We start from the raw sequence: 11,889 nt of genomic DNA, 5'->3' as shown, positions 1-11,889 counted from the left end.
GCATATGTGTGGGTCATAAGTTCTTATCCGTTCAGGTATTCTGTGTCTTTTGATTGGAAAATTTAATTTATTTACATTTAAGAGTATTATTAATAGGTATTTATTCATTGCCATTTTACTTCCTTCATATCTGTGTTCATCTCCATTTCTCACTCTTTTTTCTTGTTTTCTTAAGCAGTCTCTTTAACATTCTTACAGTGCTGGTTTGGAGGATGTATATTCTTTGAACTTTGTTTTGTCTGGGAAAATCCTTATTTTGCCTTCCATTTTGACTGAGAGCCTTTCTTGATAGAGTAGTCTTGGTTGAAGGCCTTTGTTTTACATTACTTGGAATATTTCTTGATGTTCCCTTTTGGGTTGTAACTTTTGCATTGAGAAGTCACCTGCTAGCCTAATCAAGACTCCCTTGTATGTTACTTCCTGTTTCTCCCTAGCTGCCTTTAAGATTCTCTTTGCCTTGGAATTTTGCCATTTATTTATGATTTCCTGAAGTGCGCTCTCTGGGTTTCTCTTGATTGAGACTCTGTGTTTCCTGGATTTGTGTACCTTTTTCTCTCATTAAATTAGGAAAGTTTTCCACCATTACTTTTTCAAATAGATTTTCTATTCCTTGCTCTTCTTCTTTTCCTGGTGTCCCTATTATACAGATGCATTTCATGTTGTTCTGCAGTTTCCTTAACATATCTTGTTTCTAAGTCTCTTTTCCTTTCCTTGCTTTTTCTGGGAGTTTTTTTCTACCTTGTCCTACAGCTTGGTGATTTGATCCTTTGCTTCATCTAGCATGTTTTTGATTCCTCTACTGTGTTCTTCAATTCCAAAATTGTATTTTTCATTTTCTCTTGGCTCTTGTTCATAGTTTGTATTTCTTTTTTCATGTCAATGGAGTTTGCAGTGAATTCATTGTAGTTTTCCTGTCCACCCACTATGTCTTGTACGCTGTTGTGCAGGTGCAGACAGGTTGTATTGAAACTTGTTCTTTTGTGTATATCAGGTTACAAGGCTTCTCTCTCTCTCTTCAGTTGTTTGTTTGGGGGTAATTTTTCTATCATTTATTTGCAATTCCAGATTGGTCCTTGGTGGGGGGTAGTGTGGCTTACACTCCTTTCCCATCTTCCTTTATTATATTATGGTGGTTCTTTTGTTGGTGGGTTCTCTGTTTCAGCAGGTATATTGGTGTTCACAGCTCCCACCAAATTTTGTATGTGATCAGTGTCATGGGGAGGCAAAATGGATTAAGAGAGCAGGAGTCATTTCATGGGATTTAATGTAACAACAAATAGAGAAGGGAGGAGATCCTTTCCATAAATATAGTGTTAACTATGATATTTCACCCAACTAGCCACATTTTGTAAAGGGAAGAAAAGAGATAAGACTCTTATTAAGAGGGGAAGGACTGTGAGCCAATTCCAGAAAACAGAGTGCATGTGAGAGGTGAAGTAATAAGGTGTAGTGAGAGTAAAGAATAAAAAGTAGATGTAGTGTGAGGAAATAGAGTTAACCATAACAGTAATAAAGCTAAGGAAGATAGTGCAATGGGCTAAGACTAGGGATTGGTGCTGTGTAGTATTTACAATCATATGGAACAAAAATTATTTACAATACTGGAACAACATTAATATGACAAGAAATATATGATCTGAATAACAAGAATAGGAAGTACACAATCAAGAGAAGTGTGATATTGGATCATGAGTGAAATGAAAGAACAAAAATTAAAATACAATATGAAAGAGAGAACAAGGAAAACCAGTCAAACAATGCAATTAAAAAAATGAAGAAAACTAAACAGAAGGAAGAGAAATAAGAAAATTTTAATAAAATAAAAGAAGTATAAGTAATGAAAAATAATCATACATATAAACAATAACATGCAAGTTCTCTGGAATAGCAAAGTGAAATTTGTCTCAGTTTGTCACTTGTTGGGGTTAGCCTTGTGTTGCCTCTTTGGGTCTCTCTCTGGACCTCAAACAGCTCTAGGTCTTATTGTTTCACTTGGGGGAAAAAAAAACAACCGTCCTGCTGACTTCAAACCAGGCAAGTGAGTTCTACTGGTCTTCTTGGATGCTGCAGGCTGAGGGGGTTTGGGCTTTCCTTTTCTCTCTTCCTATGGTTTTGGGAGAATGTGGGCCAGGTGAGGCCACAATCTTCATAGTTGCCAAGCCTCCAGCCCAGGTCCTCCATGCCCTGCTGGCCCCCCATTGGACCTTCAATCCAACAGTTGTGTCATCCTTTAGTGCCTTAACTACAGGCAACTCACACACCTTCTTCTCCCTCTTCACTGCCCTAGGTGTTGGGCACTCTCAAGGACTCTTCAGTATAGTTCAGCTTCCCTACTGAGTTAAGTCTTTCTTGGGAATGCTAACTCCCTGAGGTTTGCTGTTCTCCTCTGCAGGAGGTGCCTCCTTCATCTTCTTAGTGAGCCAACCACACCTCCTGGGAGCAGGAGTGTGACCATTGTTGTGGCTGCAATGATGGGAATATGGCCAAAGCAGTGGTGGGAGGGGCATGGCTGAGGCCGCAATGGTGGCCACAGCAGCCTCTGTGGGAAAGTTGCCTAAACAGCGACTGAGAGCCTTTTTTTGAATAAAATCCTCCTCTTCGAGCCTGCTGTTGTTAACAAGCACCTGGCCTCTCACACAGCCCAACTTTCCAACCAGACCAGAGACTATCCAAGTCAGGGTCCATCATGGTCCAATTCTTCTCCCTTCTCCAGGCATCACCTGACTTCCTAATTTCTCTGGTAATGACCCAGCCAGTGCCCACAGTCTAAGCAGGTAAACACCACTCCTGTGCATCTCCTACTTCATCTTTGTTCACCCCAACTACTTCAAGCATCCAGATCCATCCTGGTGCCATTGTGTCCTCCCTGTATGGCAGGGTAGGGAGCTGTTGATTTGGCTCTGATCTAAGGATCCTGTTTCAGGTACCAGGAGCTGCTGGGATGGGGGCTGTAGCAGCCCTAGTCCTCCAACTGGTCCCAGGGACTTTACCATCCCAAAACAATATCCTTACCTCTCTTCACAGTTGCCCAGTCTCCAGCTCAGGTCCTCCATGCTCTGCTGGGCCCCCACAGAGGGCATTTTCAATGTTCTCTACAATTTTGGCCTCCAACCTTCATATATGTTAGGATTCTATTGGCTGTTCACTCTATTCCTCAGAAAATTGGATAGGTGTTCTACCTGTGTGCAGGGGAAAGTGGGCTCTGCTCCCACCTACCTCACCACCATTCTATATTTATTCCATTTTATAAGGTTTTATATATCTTACAATCCTTTTTATTTCTGTGATGTTAGTTGTAATCACTCCTTTTTCACTTTTCATTTTGTGTCCTCTGTCTTCTTTTCTTGACGAATGTCATTGAAGGCTTGCCGATTTTGTGTGTCTTTTCAAAGAGCCAGCTCCTAGATTTATTGATCATTTGGATTGTTGTTTTATTCTTGATTTCATTTAAATTTACTTAGATCTTGGTTATTTTCTTCCTCCTACTCACTCTGGGCTTTGTTTATTGCTATTTCTCCAGTTCTTGTAGCTGTAGAGTTAATTTGCTTAAATGAAATGTTTCTATTATTTTTATGTAGGCTTCTATTGCTATGAACTTCCCTCTCAGGATTGCCTTCATTGTATCCCATAAGTTTTGGGGTGTTGTGTGTTCACTTTCATTTGTTTCCAGAATTTTTTTCTTCCTTGATCTCACTTTAAACCCCATCATCGTTTAATAGCATACAATTCAGTCTCCATGAGTTTGAATGCTTTTGACTTTTTTTCCTTCAGGATGCTTTTCACTTTCAATCTGTTGTGGTCAGAGAAAATGCTTGATATAATTTCAATTATCTTGAATATGTTGAGTCTTGTTTTCCATCCTATTATTGTGGAGTATCTTTGAAAATGTTGCATGTGCACTTTCAGAAAGTATATATTTTCCTCCTTTGGGATGAATGTGTATATATTCAGTTAAGTCCATTTGATCTAGGAGATTGTTGAATATCACAATATCATTATTGATATTGTATTTGGATGATCTATCAATTTTTGACAGCAGGGAGTTAAAATCCCCTAGTATAAGTTTGTCACAGTCTATATCTTTCTTTAATTCCTCCAAGATTTTTCTTGTATATTTGGTTGTTCCTAATCTATGTGCATATATGTTTACAATGTTTATGACTTCTGGATGGGTTCTTCCCTTGAGTATTATGAGATGACCTTCTGAGTCTCTTTTTATGGACTTTGTGTTGAAAGTTATTTTGTCTCATATAGGTATTGGTAGTCTAGTTTTTCTTCCTGTCCATTTGCTTGGAATATTTTTAACAACCCTTAACCTTCAGTCTGTGTAGGTATTTTTTTTCTGAGGTGTGTCTCTTGTAGGCAGAATGTTTGGGATGTGTGTGGAACATGTTTTCTTATCCATTCAACTACTCTATGTCTTTTAATTAGGCCATTTAATTCATTTACATTTGATGTTATTATTGATAGGTACTTAATCATTGCCATTTTACCCCCTTTGTACCTGCATTCCTCTCTCTTTCTCACCCTTTTTCTTCCTCTTCTTAAAACAGCCCCTTTAGCATATCATACCATGCTGGTTTTGTGGTGGTACATTCTCTCCATCATCTTTTGTCTGGGAAACTCCTTATTTTATTTTCCATTTCAATTGAGAGCCTTCTGGTAGAGTAATCTTGGTTGTAGGCCTTTGTTTTTCATTATTTGGAATATTTCTTACAGTTCCCTTTTGGCTTGTAATGTTCCCATTGAAAAGTTTGATGCTAGCTTCATTGGGTCTCCCTTGTATGTCACTAGTTTTTTCTCCCTTGCTAGTTTAAGAATATCTCTTTGACTTTAAAATTTGACATTTTCATTATGATATGTCTTGGAGTATGCCTCTTTGGGTTCATCTTGATTGGGACCCTCTGTGCTTATTGAACTTGTGTGACTTTTTTCCTCACCAAGTTAGGGAAATTATCTGTCATTATTTTTTAAATAGCATTTCTATCTTTTGCTCCTTTTCTTCTCCTTCTGGTATTCCTATGATTCAAATGTTGTTGTATTTCATGTTGTCCTGAAGACCCCATATGCTTATTCTTCCCCATCTTCCTATTTTTTTCAGTATTTTTATGGTGCTGCTCTAACTGTGTATTTCTAGGAAGTCACTAATTCAGTCCTCTCCTTTATTAAAACATGTTTGTAATTTCTCTTTTGTTTTTTTTATCTCAAATATTGTATTCTTTTTCTGATTCTTATTCATAGTTTTTATTTTCTTTTAATAATATTATAGTTCTCAGTTCCTTGTAGTTGTCACTGAATTCCTTGAGCATCCTCATAACCATTCTTTTAAATTCCATGTCTGATAGTTTCCTTCCTCCATTTCATTTAGCTGTTTTGCTGGTAATACTTCCATTCCCTTCAATTTCTGGTTATTTCTTTGTCTTCCCATTTTAGGTGACTCTTTTTTGTTTGATTCTGCATTTCATGATGCTCTTCTATGCCAGCTGTCTTTGTGGGGTTTACTTCTGTGGTAGAAATTCTGTGCGACTCAATCATTCATTGTCTTTGATCTCCTTGTCTGGATGCTCTAGTTTTGCTCCCTTTTTTGTGGGCCCTCTTATTGTGCTTTTTACTTACTTGTTGGTGGCTTCTTTGTTGTTGGGTTGTCCCCTCCAGTGGGCTTACTGATAGTCACAAGCCCCACCTTGTCTTGTATGTAGTTATACAGTATTGGTAAACAAAGCAGTATTATCAGCTACCAAACCTATGTCAGCAAAAAGAACACCCTTACTACATCAGCAATCTTAACCACAATTAAACTATGCTTCATAAATTTGAACAGAGATTGTGGATATTATAAGAGTTGACAAAGGGAATATGAAGTGAATAAAAGATGGGAACATATTATTGAGTGGTAAGAGGGAGGAGAATTGACAAGTCTTGGAATAGAACCAAGGTGAAGAAAGGGGAAGAACAAAATTTTAAATGCAAGTAAAACATGAAAGGGCAATTGGAACAATGGGTTAAGAAAATGGAAGACTATATAAGTAACATTGAACAGGTACTGGACTGACTAGAGTGAAATTGCAGGGAAACCACAACAGAGTTGATAGCAATGATAGCTGAATGAAGTTTCATAAAAGTGGAATGGGAATAAGAATATTATACAAAAGCAAAAAGTGTATATGAGATGTGTACCATGCGGAAAAATGATTTTGATAGGATGGTAGAAGCAAACTAGTAAGAGTAAAGAGTAAAACCCAGATTGAAAGAGAGGGAAGAAAAACAAAGATAAAACAATGAAATAAAATTCCTCAGTCAACTTAGAGGCAGGGGGAAGGCAGAATGGAGTAAGATGGGGGACATTATTCTGTGGGGTTCAAAGTAGAAACCAATAGTGAACAAAAGGGAGTTACATTAGAGAAGTACAGCAATAACTATAGTATTTTACCCAAGTAGCCACTGTTTATTATAGGTGGAAAAAAATAAGATTCATATAATAGGGGAAAAATGTGAGTTGAATTGAGAAAGAAGAGTGCTTATGTGACATTAGATGGAGGGGAAGTAATGAGAGTAAGGGGAAGAAACATGACAGAGTGTGAGAGAAAATAAAGTTTACCCCAGCAACAATAAAGCTCAGGAAGGTGGCAAAATGGATTAAGACCAGGGAACTGTGCTGTGTATGATTTGGAACAACAATAATATGATAAAAATATGTAATTTGAATAAGAGAATAAAAAAATAAAAGACCAAGAGTAGTGAGTTATTTGGAATCAGTGTGAATTAAAAGAAGAAAATTTAAAGTTCAATATGTAAGGGAGAATACTAAAAAACCAAACAGTTAAAGGAACAAACAACAAAAAATAAATAGATGAAAGAGAAATTTTTAAAAGAAGAACATGGACTTCTGGCCAAGATGAAGGCATCAGTAGAAAAACTTTACCTCCTCACACAACCAAAAGAAGGACAAGAACAGACATAAAAACAAACAAACAAAAGAAAAACAACCAGAACCACCAGAAAAACGAACTGTATAGAAATCTGACAACCAAGGAGTTAAAGAGGAAGCATTCATCCAAATCATTAACAGTGACAGAGATGGACAACTAAGGTGGAGAGGACTCACTGCAAGATAGCAGCTGGAGAACCAGGCTAGGCCATGGCTGGCAGATTGGGTGGTCCCACATTTGCATGCAGATAAACTGTTAGGAATAACTGGAGAGTGAGACAGACCACGAAACTGAGAGTTCCAGCGTGGGGAAATAAAGTCTAAAAACCTCTGACTAAACAAAAACCTGTAGGGATGGAGGCACCAGGAGAAACTCCCAGCATCACAGAAGAGTTCGTTGGAGACACTCATAGGGTCCTAGAACATACACAAAACCTCTTACCCTGGAATCAGTACCAGTAGGACCCAATTTGCTTGTGAATACTGAAAGTGACTGAAAGCTGGCCAAGAGCTGAGCAATGGGCTTTGTTCCATCTCAGACCTTTCCCTCACATACACCACCACAATGCAGTGATGTGGGTTGCCCCACCCTGGTGAAGAGCTAAGGCTCTGCTACTTACCACATAAAAGGTGTGCTGAGACAAAAAAAAATATATATATATGGTCCAAATGAAAGAACAGAACAAAGCTCCATAAAAGATACAACTAAGCAATGAAAAGATAGCCAGTATATCAGATGCATAATTCAAAACACTGGTAATCAGGATACTCACAGAAATCATTGAGTATGACTGTAAAATAGAGCAAAATGTGAAGGCTATGAAAAGTGAAATAAAGGAAAATGTACAGGGAATCAACAGTGAAGGGAAGGAAACCAGGACTCAGATAAATGGTTTGGAGCAGAAAGAAGAAATAAACATTCAACCAGAACAGAATAAAGAAACAAGAATTCAAAAACATGAGGAGAGGCTTAGGTACCTGTGGGACAACTTTAAGCCCTCCAACCTCCAAATAATAGGGGTGCCAGGAGGAGAAAAGGAAGAGCAAGAACTTGAAAACTTATTTTAAAATATAATGGAGAACTTCCCTAATGTGGCAAAAAAAAATATATACTTCCAGGAAGTATAGGAAGCCCAGAGGGTCCCAAAAAAGTTGGACCCAAGGAAGCATACACCAAGGCACATCGTAATTACATTACCCAATATTAAAGACAAGGAGAGAATCTTAAAATCAGCAAGAGAAAAGGAGACAGTTACCTACAAAGGAGTTCCCATAATACTATCAGCTGATTTCTCAAAAGAAATCTTGCAGGCAAAAAGGGGCTGGAAAAAAGTATTTGCAGTCATGAAAGCCAAGGACTTACATCCAAGATTACCCTATCCAGCAAAGCTATCATTTAGAATGGAAGGGCAAATAAAGTGATTCCCAGATAAGGAAAAATCAAAGGAGTTCATCATCAAGCCCTTACTATATGAAATGTTAAAAGGGCTTATCTAAGAAAAAGAAGAAGAACAAAACTGCTAACAGTAAAATACAACAAACTTACAACTATCAACAACTGAACCTAAAAAAACAAAAACAAAAATGAACTAAGTAAACTAAACAGAAAGAGATTCACAGAAATAGAGATGGCACACAGGGTTATCAGCAGCGAAGTGAAGGGTGGAGAATGGGACAAAATGTACAGGGAGTAAGAAACATAAATAGTAGGTACAAAATAGACAGGAGGAAGTTAAGAATAAATAGTATGGGAATTGGAGAAGCCAAAGAACTTATATGTGTGACCCCTTGACATGAATTATAGTGGGGTTATGATGGTATAGAGGAGTACAGGGCAGAGGGGAGAAAAAACTTGGACAACTGTAATAGCATAATCAATAAAATATACTAAAATTTAAAAACAGACAAATGCTGGAGAGAAAAATAAAAGATGAAAGAACTTGTATTTTTTTTAAAGACATTTATTCAGTATCATGATCAGACTATTAATTACATTTAGCACTCAACAGCATGGGTTCAAAGAAATTTAAAAAACTACATTAGAAACACTGTGTTGGAATGCTTTACACTTTCCACAGAACAGAAAATAAAATAATCTGTTATAATTAGTCACAAATAAAGTCTTCAAGTTTTTTTGCCCATTCACATGAGCATTGTCAAAATGGCTTCTTTTTAGCAGCTAGGCCTTGCCACCACTGTGTTTGACTGAGCTCACAAATCTGTTGTAACCTGTAGCTTCCCTGTGATTTCTCTGGCTCTTCTCTCCTGCTAAGCTTTGCTTCTGGGCAGTAATTAAAACCTTCTGCCACTGCCAGAGCTAACTGCTGCTGCTGGAACTGCCATAGCCACCTCGGCTTCATGGTTTGGCAAAGTATTGGCTTCCACCACCATAGGGGCCAGAGCTTCTGCCTCCAAAGTTTCTTCCTTTTATGGGTCCATAATTTGAAGATTGATTGTTGTAATTGCCAAAATCATTGTAGCTTCCACCACTTCCAAAATTGCTTACATCATTACCAACTCCATTATAGCCATCCCCATTGACACCATATTCACCACCACCATCGCTATCACCAAAGTCACCTTGACTGCTAAAGTTCCCTTCATGACCAAGTTGTCATTCCCACCAGAACCACCTCTATGACCACCTCTGAAGTTTCCAGAACAAGTTCAGTTTCTAAGGCTGAATGAAGCATTAACCATCTCTTGCTTAAAGAGCGCTTTCCTTACTTCACAGTTATGGCTATTTACAATATGGTATTTCTGAATGACAATGTTGTCTAGAGTCATGGTCATCAAAGTTTACAAAAGTGAAGCCTTTCTTTTCTTTTTTTTTAATTTTAATTGTTGTTCAAGTACAGTTTCCTGCCTTTTATTCCCAGACAAGCTCCCCCAGCCCCCCCACCTCCCTCCCATTTCCACCCCACCTTGTTTTTGTCCATGTGTCCTTTATACTTATTCATGAAAACCCTTTCCTTTTACCCTGAAATTCCCTCCCCTCTCCCCTCTGGTCATTGTCATCCTGTTTTCAATTTCAGTGTCTTTGATTATATTTTGCTTGTTTGTTTGTTCTGTTGTAATGAAGCCTTTCTTTTTGCCACTACCTTGGTCAGTCATGATTTGAATCACTTAAATTTTCCCATACTGTTCAAAATATTCTCTTAGGTGATTTCTTTCAGTGTATTTTTTCATACTACCAATAAAAATCTTTTTCACAGTTAAGTGGGAACCTGGTATTTGAGAATCTTCTCTTGAAACAGTCCTCTTTGGTTCCACAACTCTTCCATCCATCTTGTGTGGCCAGGTATTCATGGCTGCAAACACCTCCTCCACAGTAGCATATGTGAAAAACCCAAAGCCTCTGGAGTGCTTGTTGTTCAGATCTCTCATCACCACACAATCTGTGAGCATTCTCCATTGCTCAGAATGGTTCCATAGACTCTCATCTGTTGTTTCAAAGCTCAAACCTCTGTAAAAAAGCTTCTGTAGCTGTTTTGGCTCTCTGGGATATTCTGACTTAGACATGATGACAGCATGAGAGGGAATTGCAACAATGCTTACTCAGTGACATCCACCGGCAGAAAGAGAACATGTATTTTTTGACAGTGAGCAATGTGATATTTGTCTCAGCTGTTGGTGTTTGCCTTATGACTTCTTTCTGGATCTGTCTGTGGTTTTCTCTCAACTCCAGGTCTTACTGTCTTACTCTTAAAAAAACAAAGCAAAAAAGCTCCATCTGCTGATGTTTAAGCTTGTCCAGCTGGTTTTGCAGATCTTCTTGGTTCCTGCAGGCAGTAAGGGGCTGGGCTGTCTTTTTTCTCTCTGTGGTTTAGCAAGTATGAGGGCTCAGACTGTGCTACAATAATCACAGGTGCCCAGTTTTTAGCTCACACCCTCAGAGCTCCATGTGGGCCATATTTGTTTGTCTTCTCAATTTGGTTGCCTCCCTGTGTTTGTTTCTGTGTTTTAGGTAGAGCTGCTTTGACTTCCTATTTTGTACACCTGTTAAGTTGTATTGGGCAGTGCCTTAATTATCCACCATGCGGGGCAACCTGCTTTTCTGGCTCCACATGCAGGCAAGGTTCAGAGAGGGGTGATGTGTGGGTCACCGGCCAGCAGTGATCACGGAATGCTGCGGATGGCTCGTCAAAAACTTGAGAAAAAACATTCACAGAGACAGACTAGTTTCTGTGGAGAAGTAGGGACGGAATGGCCACCCCCTCTAGTGGGGAGCACACCGATTTACCATCCAAACCTGCTTTTATTGGGCTCGTTTTTTGCATAATAATTCAGGTAAAGTACAGTACTCATTATGAGGAAGTAAGGGACCATAGAAAACAAGGAAGTCTGAGGGTCTATTTTGAGTCAGGGTCAAAGAACTGTAAGACTTTGAGGAACAAACTAACTTCCTCCTTGGACCCTTCTCATTCAACTGAGAGCATTCTAAACAAAGGTTTCACAGTAATTTACATGTTCTTTCTTAGGCTTGATCACCCGGGGAATCCACAGTTTTTAGCACAGAGCTGCACCACCCTGTCATTGTTTCAGGCTTAGGTGTAGCACGGGAACAAGGGAACCAAAAGATGAGATTTTCTCCCAGACACAGAGAACTCAGGCTATGTCAAAGCCGGGGAGCGAGGGTCCATCACCCCCTTTTGCTGCAGTCCCCAAAGTCCTTCTTTTGGGGGGCCTCCCACGTGATCGTGCCTGTCTTAGATCGTTCCCCCCTTGGGGAATCTTACCTGTCTTTGGCTAACTGACCAAACTTTAGGGTTCAGTTATGAATGAAGCAGCAGAAGTAGCCTTCCTGCCAGGGAGATAAGCTTTTGTCTCCTTGCTGGCTTACAATTTCAAAGGCATTCCCTTAGCCTTAGCCTAGGCAGGGGTTACAGCTTCTGATACCAGGCAGGGCGGTTCCCAACAGAGGGGACATAGCCACTGCCTGGCTTGTGGAGTTTTGCCTG

The 11,889-nt window shown here is 39.1% G+C and overlaps 1 pseudogene; it reads right to left on the bottom strand.

Annotated features, from left to right (window-relative positions):
• Positions 1 to 9,220: 9,220 nt before the first annotated feature.
• LOC123820604 lies at positions 9,221 to 10,450 on the bottom strand (annotated as a pseudogene).
• Between the last annotated feature and the right edge of the window lie 1,439 nt (positions 10,451 to 11,889).

This window comes from Phyllostomus hastatus, unplaced genomic scaffold (genome assembly GCF_019186645.2).
Source record: "Phyllostomus hastatus isolate PE091 unplaced genomic scaffold, TTU_PhHast_1.1 phas_contig_36, whole genome shotgun sequence".
Taxonomy (NCBI): domain Eukaryota; kingdom Metazoa; phylum Chordata; class Mammalia; order Chiroptera; family Phyllostomidae; genus Phyllostomus; species Phyllostomus hastatus.
The sequence above is the reverse complement of the archived record's forward strand: the minus strand, read 5'-3'. Positions and strand labels throughout refer to the sequence as shown.